At 50.9% G+C, this 16,267-nt stretch overlaps 1 protein-coding gene across 7 annotated transcripts in view; it reads right to left on the reverse strand.

Moving 5' to 3' along the window:
• Positions 1–16,267, reverse strand: part of WDFY2 (WD repeat and FYVE domain containing 2) — a 162,221-nt gene that overhangs the window by 112,770 nt on the left and 33,184 nt on the right. Inside the window, exon 1 of one of the 7 annotated variants that reach the window (XM_035704306.2) lies at positions 10,405–10,436. The exons of the other annotated variants lie outside the window; for them this stretch is intronic. The gene's annotated coding sequence lies outside the window, so the exon portion shown is untranslated. Of the gene's footprint in view, positions 1–10,404; positions 10,437–16,267 lie in introns of those variants that run through there. 7 annotated transcript variants of the gene reach the window in all.

The raw sequence follows: 16,267 nt of genomic DNA on the forward strand, positions 1-16,267 counted from the left end.
ACTTTCTAACGTGCAATTCCAACTGTGACTCAGCCTTCCATGATGTGGGGATCAAGTCCACCCGCACAGCTTGCCAGGTCCTCCAAAACCTGACCCCTGTCTGCTCCTCCAGCCCCAGCTGTCCAATACTCTGCTCAACTCCTCTTAATGGCCAAACTTGGTTGGATTTCATAGGTCAGGAGAAAAATTAAAACTAAAACTGAAAGGGTGGTGAGTTAAACATAGGGTTGTCACCTTTTGATTTTGCCAAGGAAAAAACATTTCAAACAAACAAACAAACAAAAAACCCCTACAATTTGCTAGCACTTTCATTTTATGAAAAGTTAAGAAGGGCATGATCTGAGAATTCTGAAATCTGAATAAATTTAACTTTAGATATAAAAACCTCATTATATTGTCCTTTTTGTTTTTATTTCACTGCACAGTGGTGAAAATTCTTGCGTGAACTTATTATGTGAAAGCCATGCCCTCACTCATCATATCCCCTGAATGTGCTGACCCTCTGCTGAAGCGTTTGTTTGTTTCTCCCCCATCTTCCTTTTTCGCCACATAACTAGTACTCAACCTTCAAAACACACCTTATAGGCAGGTCCTTTCCCAATTTTCATGTGCATAAGAATAACCTGGGGATTTTGCAAAATCTGTGACCAGATTCTGGTCACAAAAATTTTGTCCTATATTTCTCCCAGAAGCTTTGTGGTTTGGGGTTTTACATTTAAGTCTGTGATCTATTCTGTGTTCATTTTATAAGTGTATGAGACATGGGTCATTTTTTCAACACGTGCATATTCAATTGTTCCAGCATCATTTGTTGAAAAGATAATCCTTTCACCACCAAATTTGTCAAAAATCAATTGACTGTCTATGTGTGTGTTTCTCTCTGTGGACTCTGCTCTGTTCCACTGATCTATCTGTCCAGGCGACACCATCTCACATGTTTCCCGAAGGCTCAAGATGCAAAGACAAAAAGTATATGTGCACGTGAAAAAGGACCTGGGATGTACCAGACCTCCTGGACGTTTGCCTTGCGTTCTCCTCCTCCTGCTGTGTTGTACTCACTGTCTTTACTAGAGCTTTAGGTAAGTTTACTTTGTGAAATCTTGTGAGTCCTTTCAATTAGCTGAGCCTGGGTAACTGCTGCAATGATTCTGGTTTCTGTGATTAAAAAGAACACAAAGCCAAAGAACTGGCTGTTTTCTATCTTGCCTAAGTGGGTCAAGGTCAATTCTCTCTTAGGAAAATGGCACTTCCCAAGTCACACTGATCACGGCCCACAGGTCTGCTGATAATAACCGTTAACCATGGCCAAGATAACTAAGATAACTGCAAAATACAAAATGTAAAGCGTAGTTACAAATCAGAGTCTATTAGAGTAATTCATATGCATAAATGTAGGCTACGGAAGGCAGCTGAAGCTAACACAGCAACCTGAAAAGGAGCAAAGCCCAGCAAAAGCTGAAATTTTTCAAGTATCACCAACTGCCCAACAGATACGTGTTGCGCTTCCTGATATATAAAGGATGACAGAGGTGGGCACCCATCAATCACATTGTAAAAAAGATCAAAAACTTCCAGTAGGCATCCCTTCCATTAAGAGTCGAGCCAGGGATCCCTGGGTGGCGCAGTGGTTTGGCACCTGCCTTTGGCCCAGGGCATGATCCTGGAGACCCGGGATCGAATCCCACGTCGGGGTCCCAGTGCATGGAGCCTGCTTCTCCCTCTGCCTGTGTCTCTGCCTCTCTCTCTCTCTGTGTGACTATCATAAATAAATAAAAAATTATTAAAAAAAAAAAAAGAGTCGAGCCAGATTAAAGGGTATGCAGGCACTCCCAGGGTCGGAGAAGTCGGACATGGGACCCCGAAACAGCAATGGAGACTGGGGGGATGGTCAGAGTAAAGCTTCCAGCTCTCCTGCTGGCTGAGAAAGTGCAACAGCAGGAGTAGTGGAAGGAATAATAACTGTTAGGTACTGAATGCTTAAGTCCCTCCCCAAATTCCTCTGTCAGAATCCTTTTCTTAAGGTTTTATTTATTTATTCATGAGGGACACACAGAGAGGCAGAGACCCAGGCAGAGGGAGAAGCAGGCTCCCCGTGGGGAGCCCGAGGCGGCACTCGATCCCAGGACCCAGGGTCACGCCCTGAGCCGAGGGCAGACGCTCAAGCATGCCCCCTCTGCCAGAACCTAACCTCCTATGTGCTAGGGTTAGGAGGGGGGCCTGTGGGGGAGAATAAGGTCTTGAAGGTGGAGCCCTCGTGAATAGCGCCCTGGGAAGAAACACCACCTTTCCTCCACGTAAGGGTCCAAGAGGACAGACATCTACACACCAGAAGGCTCTTACCCCGAGCCCGACCCTCCTCCACACCCTGATCACAGACTTCCAGCCCCGAAGCCACGGGAACACCACCCAATCCATGGGAATTTGTTACTACAGCCCAAACTAGGGTGCCACCATCTGGGCATCGCTTACATAAGAGACATTGTTCTTCACTTGCTTTGGGGGGGGTGGGGATCCTGTTTTCATCTCCATTTCAGAGGTGAGGAGCTGCAGTGTGCACTCGCCGAACCCACCCCCCCCCCCCCCCACCCCGGGCCCCAGCGGGTGAAGGGAAGACCCGGAGGCCTCCGGGCAGCCTGACCTGGAAGCCTCCGTCTCCCTCGTCTCCCTCACCTCCACCTTATTTCTGAGGCCGTCTGGCCTCTCGGAGCAGAGCAGACTGTGCGCCCAGAAGGGGACATGCAGGAAGCCTGGTGAAATGTTCACTGTTAGTAACAGAAGACAGAAAGCAAAGAAATCGGCCGGTGGGCATTTACAGCCCCTTGCACAGCACTTGAGGCAGGTCTAGCAGGCCCAGAGGCCGCGAGACAGACCAGACCGCGAGCTGTTCAGGCAAGGCCTCTCAGCCTCTTGGGGCCGCGACCCTTACAGGCTGGCACAGAATACCACCACCACTTCTTCATTTCTCTCCCAACTCCTCTTAGGCCCCTGAAAAGAACGAGGGCTTCCTATGGGGCTTCTCCACCTGCGCCTTGTCAGTGTGGACAAAATCCACTTCATCCAATCATAACACATCCGACCACTTCGATCAGTACACCGAAAATGCTTTAACCAACAAAATCTCCTTGCTCCACTAAATTTATTTCCTGGCACTGAATATCTTGAGAAAGATCAGGCTTTTCCACTCGTATTGCAAATGTGAAAAAGTTTAATCGACTCTAACCCAGTTTCATTATTTTTTTTTAAAGATTTTATTTGAGAGAGAGCATGAGCAAGGGGAGGGGCAGAGGGAGAGGGACAAGTAGACTCCCTGCTGAGTGCGGGATCCCAGGACCCTGAGACCATAACCTGAGCCGAAGTCAGATGCTCAACCGACTGAGCCACCCAGGCGCCCCTCATGGTATTTTTTTAAACTCTTGTTTATTAAAAGGCTAAAGTAGGGCAGCCCGGGTGGCTCAGAGGTTTAGTGCCACCTTCGGTCGAGGGATCCTGGAGTCCTGGGATCGAGTCCCACGTCGGGCTCCCTGCATGGAGCCTGCTTCTCCCTCTGCCTGCATCTCTGTCTCTCATGAGTAAATGAATAAAATCTTAAATAAATGAATGAATGAGTGACTAAAGTATTACTTCTCCTTCATTTTGGAAAGCATGCAGCAGGTACGTATTTCAAACCAGGACTGGTACTATACTAAGAGGGTATAGATGGGGTCCCAGCCCTCAAGAGCCCAGAGGCAGGTTTTTATTCACTCTTTCTCAAAAACACACTCCAGGACTTTGCAAGACTACACTATGAGTTCTTGGTGCTTTTATTTATAGAATTGAAGCCACATCTCTGCTTAGAAATAAGAGGAAAGAAGATCATGAAGAAGAGAATCTTTTACAGTTTTTTGATCTCCAGTTTTAAAAGGTGGACTCAAAACTAAAAAAATCTGTGTTGTATATGGTAAAAGATTTGAGATGTAATAATAACAACATTTAGGGAGCACTATACTAACCAAGGCTCAGTTTTAGTTACTTGATGACAATTATTTAAGCTTTACACTATATCCGTGTTCAAGATTATAACACTGAGGTACACAGAGGTTAAGTAATTTACTTAAGCCCTTAGGAATAAAAGGAGCCAGGATTCAAACCCTGGCAGCCTGTCTCCAAACCCCATGCTCTTAACAACTAATCCTACCACTGAAGAAAGAAAGATTCAAATATCATGGCATGATAGCAATTAAATAGACTGGCCAGTGGAAAAAAATAAAAGCCCAGAAACAGATTCAAGCATATATATTAATGAGCACTCTAACAAGTTATTAAAAATAATGGAGGAAAGTTAAATTATACAATAAAAGCTGCTACCCTAATTATTTCTTTCCAGAAAAGTGGACCCTTACCTCACACCATTTATTAAAACAAATCGCACTGGTTTAAAGAATTACATGTGAGGGGTGCCTGGTGGCTCAGTCCTTTAGGTGTCCAACTCTTGATTTCAACTCGGGTCATGATCTTAGCAGCCCCACAGGAGGCTCCATGCTCAGTGGGAGACGGCTTGAGGATTCTCTGTCCCTCTCCCTCTGCCCCTCTCCCGCTCACACAGGCACCGTGCACTCTCCCCGCCCCCCCTCAAATAAATAGGTCTTTAAAAAGAAAATAAAGAATTACATGTGAGCACCTGGAACCAGTATGATGCATACAACTCCCTTTTCTCATCACTTTTTGTGAAAATGACCCAGCTAACTCTGTAAGGAGCATTCTTCACCGCCAACTGGCCAGCTAAGAGACCCATCCACAAACGTGAACCCCTGAGGAGTCAGCAGAGGCAGGAGAGCCCAACCAGCAGCCAGTCCCTGGAACAGCATTAGCAACAAAGCTGCTGCCATTCACGAGCTACTGAGAGCTCGAAGGCCAATGAAGCGCCTCAAGCTGTCGACAAATTTCAATATTATCACATCCACCGGTAAGCTGGCTTCAGAGGGTTAAACAAGGGGCCCAATGTTGACCAGCAAGGCCAGGAGGGGGCTCAACTTAAACTCTTAAGCTTCCACTACGCAGAGGGCCCAAGTCCACCCGGGGCCCCTCTCCAGATGGTGTGAAGAGCTCGTGAACTGGAGCAGAGGCTGGAAGCAAGACCAGCGGGGACAAAGGGCTGTGCTGGAGCTCCTGCCTGGGTGCCAGGCCACGCAGCTATTCAGGGGGCAGGGAAACTACTCCAGTCGGCCTAGAGCTGCCAGTGCAGCACAAAAGGGAGACTGTTCCTCAACAAAGGGGTACTCCGCCCTGCAGCTGTCTCCCACTGCCCACTCTCCATCCCTACCCCACACAGACCACTGGGACCCGGGCTGCTGATGAGAAAGTACAATGCATCCAGCTTTCCCCGATTTCTGCCTATGATGAAAAGAACTGAACAATGACCTACACAACCCCTGACAAAGCATATTTCAGTTACCAATATTGAACAGACCAGACTGCACTTGGCAGAGGAGCCAACAGAGAAGCTGGCAAAGGAGATGGGAGAAAAGACTCCGATATTTTAAGACAAGTAGAATAATCTGAATAATTTGGGCAACTGCAAGAAAAAAGACAGGTTTACAAATCTTAAAATTTACATTCTCGGTTAAGATCCAAAAGAACAGTGAATCACTGCTACAAATGTCAGAAGGGTGAGAGGTGAAAAGGAGCAACAAGGAATAGAAGTCGAAGACAAAAGGTGGAACTGGAGGCCTAAAAAACAGGCAGTGAAATGCAGACTGGCCACCACAGAAAACCAAGGGGAACCTGCAGACATGTAGCTGCTCAGTGAGATCTCCCAAAACTCACAGGGAAAGGCAGAAAAACTGGAAACTACTAGTGAAGAGACAGCTCCTGGGGGGCTCAGTCGGGTAAGCAGCCAACTCAGGTCACGATTGAGCCCTACGACGGGCTCCAGGCTCCACACTCAGCACAAGTTGCTTGAGGTTCTCTCACCCTCTCCTCTGGCTCCTCCCCCCTGCTCACACGTGTGCATTCTCTAAATAAATAAATAAATAAATAAATAAATAAATAAATAAATAAATAAATCTAAAAGAAAAGACAGCTCTAGAATAACAGATCCAGAAGCTCTAATATGTGCATGATTGAAATACTGAAAGAGAAAATGAACCAGGAAGAAATAATGGTTGTGTAAAGGAGAAATAGTAAGTAAGCAAATAATGGGTGAAAAAACAGAACTTAAAAGTCAGTTTTTAAGACTGAAATTATCCATTCAGAGCTTGGAAGAATTCATCATGAAAGAGCCACACATCCCCAAATTTCTGAATGCTGGGAGAAAAATGAAGACATTTGAACCTCCACCAAGATTTATTAACAACAATAAAAAGGAACATGAATGAAATAAACATCAAGCTTCTCATCCACCGCACTAACCACTAAAGGACGGTGGAGTAAGACTTACAGGACTCTGAAGGGAAGAGACAGTGACCTAAGAAGTCTAGACTTAGCTAAATTATGTACTATTATTATTAGAAAGCTAAGAAATATTTAAAAATACATAAGAAATATAAGAAATTAAAAACATATAATACATAAGAAAAAAATACACTTTCCATAGACCCTTTCTGGGGAAAAAGTTTTGTTTTGGCGGGGAGGGAGGCAAAGAGAGAGGGGAGACTCCCAAGCAGGCTCCCTCTGCGGAGCCTGACGTGGGGCTGGATCTCATGACCTGAGATCATGACCTAAGCCAAAATCAAGAGTCAGATGCTCAACAGACTGATCTACTACCCAGGTGCCTCTGGAAAGAAAATTCTCAAGGAAGGGAGGACATACAAGCAATTGAAAAAAATAAGTTAGAATAAGGAATTCAAGAAACTAGAAAATCTACAGGGGTGTAGACATAGTTGGCTCAGTTGGCTGAGCAGCCGATTCTTGATTTTGGCTCAGGTCATGATCTCGGATCCTGGGATCAAGGCCCACATAGGGCTCTGTGCTCGGCAGGGAGTCTGCCTGAGGATTTCTCTCCCTCTCCCTCTGCCCCTCCCATCACTTGCTCTTTCTCTCTCTCAAATAAATAAATCTTCAAAAAAAAAAAAAAAAAGAAGAAGTATAGACACAAAGAAGTATGCAAGAAATAGCAGTGAACAATAAAGCTGACAAAACACTACTAATGGTGTTGAAACGATGGAAATATTCAGCAATGATGCTTAAAGGAGCAAAATGTAAAAAAAAAAAAAGTATGAACAAACATTTCTAATTATTTCAACAAAATTCAGGCAGTAAGAAGAAGGAAGGGAGGGAGGGAGGGAGGGAGGGAGGGAGGGAGGAAGGAAGGAAGAAAGGGAGGGAGGAAGGGAGGGAGGGAGGAAGCAGCGTGCTAAAGCACTCGTGGCTTATGGGGACTCCACAGATACTGCTCCAATGTTAAATAAGTTCAAATTTTAAATGTACTCATAATCGGAACAAAAACTGGACATTGAACTCCCAAGTCACAGATAAAATTCTTTTTCTACTTTAAAAGAGAGAAAAATGACAAAGCAAAACAAAACTTAAATAAAGGTAAATAATAAGAAAGGATAATAATGTGAAAACCTAACACAAAATGCCAGGTAAGACCAAACGTTCAGTGAACACTAAGTGGTTAAACACCCCTACAAAACACCCCTACCCTCTCACAAACTGGGTAAAAAAAAAAAAAAAAAAAAAGGAAATACCACTTATCCCCTGGGGTTATTAAATGAGGAAATGTTTGCAAAAAGTGCCAAGTACATTGTAACTGCTCAAAAAAGTATATATAAAGAAAGAAGTAACATTGCAGGCACTGTGGTGAACCAAACAGGTTAAAAAAGGAGAAGAAAGAAAGAGGGAAAATACACCAGTTTAAAACACCAAAAACTCATTAAAATAAAAAAAAAAAACATTCTTAAAGTCTTATGATGAGCTGACAAGAAAAGAAAGGAAACCCTTCGAGGTCAGAAACCTTAAAAAGCATATAATCTTTGACCCAGAAATTCCACTTAGAGGAATTTATTCTATAGTCACATGTAACAAAAAATAAGGAACCAGGGGGCGCCCGGCTGGCTCCATCAGGGGAGTGTACGATACGATTCTCCATCTCAGGGTTGTGAGTTCAAGCCCTGTCTTGTGTGTGGAGATTACTTAAATATAAAAAAATTAAGGAAGATAAAGAAAAGGTAGCAATTTTGTGTGCTATGAGAAGAGAAGGGCAGTGTGTCATCCACTATGGATTCTGCGCTCACTGGGTGTGACAGTAAAGAATCATGCGTGGGAAGAATGAATAAATTCAAGGCAGTTTTCTCAGTTTAGGATGATTTGGGCTGCAAATAACAGATTTCCAACCACAGCGATTTAAACAAAAAGGCCAGAAGGGAAGGCAGTTCCAGGCTGACTCAGTGGCTCCCATGTATCTTTCATGGCTGAGGCTCCATTTTTCCACCCGATGACCTTCGTCGGGGTGCTGGGCAAATACAAAGTTTGTGAGACTGTATACATAAAGCTATACTAAAATTGGAGAAAAAAAAAACTAAAATCTGCTGAGAGTGGCTCCTCTAACATGGTGGTTTCTTATGTCCTGCTTCCTATACTTTTTTAGAATTTCCATATTTTTTGTAAGAATGTAAATACTTGTATAGACAGAAAACCAAATAAGTACATATTTCAACAGAACGAAAAGAGAAGTACAACTGAAGAAAGGGGCTGGATGACCCCTAGGCCACAATGACACAGGGACTTTTTTTCTTGTTTTCCAGCTAGACTTCTTTCAAATTGATTTGCCACATGTATTAGTTTTCCGAGTCATGCATAATAGTTTTACACAACAAGTAAGCTGGCGATGTCGTTTATGATTATCCCCTATGTAGCCTGTAACACTTTCTAGGCTAGTTCCCTTTTATTTGCCTTTATTTCACGATTACTGATTACAGCCTTCATAGATAAATACAGGAAAGTTAAAATAGATAAACGGAGCATGTTGCAGTGAAGAACTTGAAACTTTAATCATTCAAGAGGCCTTCCTGGGATCCCTGGGTGGCGCAGTGGTTTGGTGCCTGCCTTTGGCCCAGGGCGCGATCCTGGAGACCCGGGATCGAATCCCACATCGGGCTCCCGCTGCATGGAGCCTGCTTCTCCCTCTGCCTATGTCTCTGCCTCTCTCTCTCTCTCTCTCTCTCTGATGATGACTATCATAAATAAATAAAACTTAAAAAAAATAAACATTAAAAAAAAAAAAAGAGGCCTTCCTAAAATCACATTAAATCAGGGAACTGAAATCCATTTTTCGCCAATAGCGAACTTCTCTTTTCATGTGTCATGTTCCATACAGATAATACGAAGACAAATTCCTGGTTATAATGCATCAGTTTCCAAGGGACTCAAATTCTTTTAGGTATTTAATTAACAGCCGTAACCGTCTGCGCCCTGGATCTACTGTAGACAAAATGAATGTTTAGAGACCAAGGCAGACCAGGAGAAACCTCCACGAGCCACGGGCGAGCCGCAGCGGCTTCCTCCTGTTAACCTTCCCCACGTCACGAGGAGGACGGGACAGCGTGAGGGGCTTCCCACGTGCGGAGTCTAATCCCGGAATCTCACAGGCCTCCTTCGAGGCCGCGCCTCCTCAGCTTAACACCGGAATTTGAATCTCACAGTTTTGAGAATCCTCAAAACTGAAGGACACCTGAGAGATACTGCGGGCAAGCTCCTCCCCCACTTCAGGCCCAAGGAACCTGCAAGTGCACCGTTTAAAACCATCTAGATGGACCCCAGGTGTAAGTGGGAATGTTCTAGCGAGCACACGGTCATCTCCCAGAGGACGCCTAAAGCCGCAAGACCCATCCTGCTGCTCAACCTGCTGCTGGGTCCTCCCCGTTACCTGCTGGCCGTCAGTTCCCAAGGCCCTTCGCAGACATTACAAATCGTCCAGTAGGAGGACTCCGCGGAGCCCACCATGCTGCGGGGACGGCAGTGGCGGCCGTGGGGCGTCGCGTGCCCTAGGAGTCCTCCTCCCTCCTCTCATCCGTCCACAAAGGGCGGAAGTGAAGCTCTGCCTTTATGTTTGTTTCTTAAAGATTTTACTTATTCATGAGAGACACAGAGAGAGGCAGAGACCCAGGCAGAGGGAGAAGCAGGCTCCCTGCGGGGACCCCGACGCGGGACTCGATCCCAGGATCCGGGGTCACACCCTAGGCCCAAGGTAGACGCTCCACCGCGGAGCCTCCCCGGTGCCCCTGCCTTTATTGCTGTTGTCTTTACTAACGTGACGAGAGGCACCAAAGAATTTGTAAACATCAGATTCACAAAATTCGCCAACAAAAAATTCACGGAAATGAAAACTTCCGTTAGGCTTGTTTCATTTTGCTTGAAGCCCTGCCCGTCAATCACATGAATTATGAAATACACACTTCATTATACAAAATGAAATAAACTACGAACGTTTACGCTGTTAATCATCAATCAAAATTAATCGTTTGAGCCACCAGTGGGGAAAGAGGAAGGAGCCACTTCGCGAGCCTCGCCGGGAAGCCGACGTGCGTGGGGACGGCCTTCCAACACCTCCAGTGACAGACCCGAGGAACCGCCGGAAAGGGGTGAGCGGAGGCATGTAGAGGTCAACGGACTCGGGCGTCACACATGACGGGATGGGAAGCGGAAATGTGAACCAAACAGCTTCCCTGTGCTGCACCAACGCTGCCAGCCCAGGGGGTGCAGGGCTTGAGCGTCTGCCTTCGGCCTGCGTCTCTGCCTGTCTCCTGAACAAATAAAATCTTAAAAAAAAATAAAAAATAAAGACAAACTTGGGCCTCACACCATCACCCATTTAAGTGTTGGAGATTCCCAGTGAAATTCTAAAATACGAGTTCCCCTCCAGCACGTCGCCCTGCGCAGATCACCGCAAGGTCACTGGGGTGTCAGGGGCCTGGTGGCGGCCGGGGGAAGGGGCTGCTCCAGGGCCCCAACTACAGTCTCTCTTCTATTTCTCCAGAACTTCTTCACTGGACTTCTTCATAACTAGATGAACGACGTACGACAACGTTACAACAACCCCACGGAAGCCGCTGGCAGGGGTGTGGGGGACGGAAGGCTCCATGGGGGGGAAGCCCCTCCGCGGGGGGGCAGCTTCCGCCTAGCACCCAGGGTGGGCCGAGCGCCACGGACGCAGAGCCTCAGTCCTCTCTCTGCTTGGCGCTCAGGTCCCAGGCCCTTCCTCCATGTGGTTTCCACTCCGTGGACTCCGGGGCCCTCCAGACGGGGCAAGATTTTAATGGACTCTTAGGAAGGGCAGGGACCAAGTGTTGTGGTGGCTTGGTTGCAGGTGGCTCGGGTGGAACAAATATTAAAGAGTTTGTGTATTAAAATATCTGTTTTTTAAGAAAAATGATCACTTTTAAGGTAAACAGATACATCTTTTTCCTGTTTATTACATAACCGAGGCTTAAAAACAGGGCCGTCCATCCAGCTCAGACACAGGATCAAACTCAAGAAACCTGAATTCTGCACCTGGAACAGTTGCACAAACAAGTGCTAGACACACGTGCCCTTAACAGAGGAGGAGAACACCACCGTGCCGACACTGGGAATGTCTGGCGGGAGCGTGGGCCCAGGACACGCCGGGCCAGAGACCGCCAGCAGAGTTTGCATGACCCGAGCACGTAGGTGAAGAACCCGGCACCGCTCCCTGCCTCTGCTACTGCGTCCTGGCCAAGCCGCTGCCCTGGGCTGGCCTCCCAGCTGGTCCTCCTCCTCCTGCGCCCGGCTCACCTCCACCCTGCCCTGGGCCAGCCTCCCAGCCAGTCCTCCTCCCCCTGCGCCCCGCTCACCTCCACCCTGCCCTGGGCCGGCCTCCCAGCCAGTCCTCCTCCCCTGTGCCCCCCTCCCGCCCACCCTGCCCCTGGGCAAGCCCCATCTGCACAACGTCTCCAAGGTCTCCAATGCTTCGTTCCACACGATCCTCCACCTCAAGCCCCAGCACTCTCCTCCCAGCCACAGCAGCCTCCCTGCGGACCATCGGGGGCACTCCTGCCACAGGGCCTCAGCTCCCAGGGCCAGGAAGTCCCTCTGGGGAGCCCATCTGGTGAGATCCTCCCCCCTCCCCATCTTCACTCAAAGGTTGCCCTCCCTGGGAGGGTTTACACCCCCAGCGGGGCCAGCCCGGCCATTCCTTGGCAAAAAGTGGAGCCTTCCCCTCCAACCCACACCTGCACTTCCAGCCCTCAGCCCTGCGCTGTTTTTTCCGTGTGACTTATGCACCTTCTGACACCCCCTTTACTTACGGATGATGCTTACTGCTTATTTCTCCCCACAGAATAGGAGGTCCACAGTGGCAGGGACCTGTCTGGCTCGCTAACATTATCCCCCGCCTAGGAGAGGGCCCGAGAGAGAGTAAGGAGCTCACCTAACATCTGCCGGACACATGAGGATTTAAAGGAAAACAGAGCAGAGCCCAGGCGGCCTCGTCAGACCCACGGAGCCCAGCACACAAGGTCCCGCCACTCGCAGCGAGGACAGAGCAGGGACGCAGGGCTGCACACACCCAGGCAACACGCGGGCAGGGTCTAAGCCCTTCGGATGGACTCGAATTCCCACCATGAACAACTCCTTCCATCCGAGTCCAGCAGTAGTCGTCCACAGCTACCCCAGAGAGGTGTGTGCCTGGAGGAGCCTGACTAGATGACTCCATCTGACCCCTAAGTGGCTCCCCAACCCCTTCCTCCCTGTGGTCTTTCATCCCTTATCACATTATCTCAAAACAGGGTTCGATCGCTTCAACGATGAGGGCTCTTGAAAGGAATATTCGGGGACAGGGGGAGCACAGCCCGTTAATCATGTCTATGCTGCTCCTCTATCGTACAAGCTTGGGGGAGGGGATGAGATAGTGGAAAAATCACTGCAGTAGGTGAGAAAAGGATCCACCCCCTACAGGGGAGCTGTGTGTCCTAACTGCCCGGACGGGACGCGGGCTCCCAGACGCAGCCCCAGGGCCGCGGCACACGTGCAGCCCCGCCACCGCCCGCGACGCGGCCTGCCATCCACTTCCTCCCGGGGCGGCCCTGCCCATCCTCACCCGCGGCCCGTGTGGGGGCGGCCACCGTTGCCGGCTCACCTGGAGGCGGAGGCGGGGACACCTCCTGGAGCCTCTCCTGCTGGCCCGCGCGACGGGGAGCGTGCCCTGGGGAGGACGGAGCCCGGCGGCCCAGCCTCGCACAGGCACCCGGCTCCAGCCGAGCAGGAGGCCAGGAGCACGAGGTTGGGAGCACGAGGCCGGGAGCACGAGGCCGGGAGCACGAGGCCAGGAGCACGAGGCCGGGGAGCACGAGGCCGGGAAGCACGAGGCCGGGAAGCACGAGGCCGGGGAGCACGAGGCGGGGAGCACGAGGCCGGGAAGCACGAGGCCGGGAAGCACGAGGCCGGGAGCACGAGGCCGGGAAGCACGAGGCCGGGAGCACGAGGCCGGGGAGCACGAGGCGGGGAGCACGAGGCCGGGAAGCACGAGGCCGGGAAGCACGAGGCCGGGAGCACGAGGCCGGGGAGCACGAGGCGGGGAGCACGAGGCCTGGAAGCACGAGGCCGGGAAGCACGAGGCCGGGGAGCACGAGGCCGGGAAGCACGAGGCTGGGAGCACGAGGCCGGGGAGCACGAGGCGGGGAGCACGAGGCCAGGAAGCACGAGGCCGGGGAGCACGAGGCCGGGAGCACGAGGCCGGGGAGCACGAGGCCGGGGAGCACGAGGCGGGGAGCACGAGGCCGGGAAGCACGAGGCCGGGAGCACGAGGCCGGGGAGCACGAGGCCGGGGAGCCCGAGGCCGGGAGCACGAGGCGGGGAGCACGAGGCCGGGAGCACGAGGCCGGGAAGCACGAGGCCGGGAGCACGAGGCGGGGAGCACGAGGCCGGGAAGCACGAGGCCGGGAAGCACGAGGCCGGGGAGCCCGAGGCCAGGGAGCACGAGGCCAGGAGCACGAGGCCGGGAAGCACGAGGCCGGGAAGCACGAGGCCGGGAGCACGAGGCCGGGGAGCACGAGGCCGGGAGCATGAGGTGGGGAGCATGAGGCCGGGGAGGCTCCCCAGGCCCTCCCTGCCCACCCAGCCGCCCCCCCACTCCTACCACGGCGCTGCGAGCCCAGGAAATGCCAGCGGCGCTCTGTGCGGACGGGGGAGCCCCGCGGGGAGGCAACAGCCGCGGCCAGGGTCCCCAGGTCGGCGGGCCGCACGCTCCGGCGCAGGCCGCCCTCAGACACCGACCGCGGGCCCCAGGGCGCATCGCCACCTCTAAGCCGCAAAGCTCTCCGGGTCAGAGACCGGGCAGCCCACCGGGGCCCCAACCTCCGTCCCTCCCACACAGGCATCCACGGGCGACCGCGACAATACGTGCAGGCTGGTGCCCTGCACACGAGAGGTGGCTCCCAAGGGGCGGCACACACGCGGCGGGCGAAGCCACACAGTCACCCCCGCTTAGTGTCGCATCACGGAGCCAAGGACAAGGCGTCCGTCAGCCCAGCGCGCCGAACGATGAGGTAATGAATCCCAACAGATGCGAGCGCAGTCAGGGCTCCAACAGATACCGCGTCTCTGCGCTCTCCACTGACCCCCGAGGAAGCGGATCCGCCAAAACGTCGCACCCAACCCTGCGACCCGGGGCAACCCGACAAAATTCTGCTGGATTTGCAGAGTGCTTGTCACTCGTATGGGACAGGCGGCCCGGATTTCGGCATTAGGGTACATTTTCCGTGAGCTGAGCTGTGGTCGCTGTCTCCTAAGAGCCCGTCACTACGATGGGCCCAGGGCCGCTGCCGGGGCAGAGGCGGGAGAAGGCACCGGTGCACACACAGGCAGCTTCATCTGCCTAATGAAGCTTCTCAACTATTACAAGGACTTAAGAGCTTTTCCTATGGACCACCTAGAAAAGAAAAAGAAAACCAGGAAGTCGAACGTGCTAGCTTGGAAATCGAAGGCCCGGAAAGCTGCCTACTTCTCAAGTAAATCAGGCTACGGCCCGTTTCTGCAACGTCCCGACGTTCCCCCGCCAAGTTATCTCAGCGGCAGGCGGGACTCTGCTCCCCCCACCTCCCCACCCCAGACCTGAGGAGAAAGGCTTGTCCGTCCTGCTCCATCCCAAGGAATCTAAGGACCTGAGACGTGCTCATGCAGAAGACAGGATGGAGAAGGGCTGAGTCCTTCAGGGAAGGAAGAAAAAATGCCGAGGGGGGTAGGGGGCGGGAAGGAAGATCGGAGGGAAGAGAAGCTCCATCACCACCACAGAAGACAGCCTCGCACCGTCCACACTACATGGAATGCGGGGATCACAGTGAGCACTGCGTGCGCGGACCTCGTGTGCACAGAAGACTGTCTGGAAGATTCCCTTCCTGTCGATGGAATGTACCTTCCCAAAGAGACGTGGCTGAAGAGTTACCGGCATGAAATTCATCCCTGAGGGGCAGCTGGGTGCTCAGGCCACCATCCAGGGTCCTGCTCCTCCCTCTCCCTCTGCTCCGCCCCCCACTCATGCTCCTGAGCACTCTCTCTTTAGTAAGACCTTTAAAAAATAAAAATAAAATAAATAAAATAGAATAGAACACATCCCTGGCAGCTGCTACCATAAATAGCAATTTTTTATTAAATAGGTTAAGGCCTTCCTTACTGGTTAGAATTGTATAAAAATATGTCAAAAGCCCCACAGAAACTTCCATTGTAACAGACTCTTTATAGATACAGTAAGAATAAACAATTTGGGGGCAGGGGGTTTTCAAGATATTTAAGAAACATTTTCCTGAAATCTTACTTTAAAAATATCTATATCCAGACAAATCTCTAACTTCCACAGGTTTGATACAAGGACATGAACTCAGCAAATGCCTGCTGATTCAATAAATATGCAAGTCATTCCATGCATGATTCTTAAGGAATTCACCTAGCCGAGTATAGATGCTCTGTAAAAACAGGAGCCCCTGTGGCACTGCGACGTGTGGCGGGCCCTGGCGCGGAGGCCTGGCTCCCGGCACCCCGGAGGGCTGCTCACCAACACGTGGATTCTCCTCCTCCCAGGCACCGCGCAGAATGGCACTTCCCCGCCTCCTCTACTCGGGCACGACCGTGGCACTCGCTTCAACTAACCGGGTGGAAGTGGAAGTGACGGGTGTCACTTCTGAAAGTCTTTAAAAGCCAGCGCAGGCTCGGCCAAGCCCCTCCCGGGTCATGCGGAGCAGCGGTGCTCAGGCGGACAAGCCTCTCGGGCCACCAGCTCTGTCCCAGGAGCTCACAGACAGCTCCCGACAGTCCCGAACCAGGACTGACAAATCAGGAT

This window comes from Canis lupus, chromosome 22, assembly GCF_003254725.2.
Source record: "Canis lupus dingo isolate Sandy chromosome 22, ASM325472v2, whole genome shotgun sequence".
NCBI lineage: Eukaryota > Metazoa > Chordata > Mammalia > Carnivora > Canidae > Canis > Canis lupus.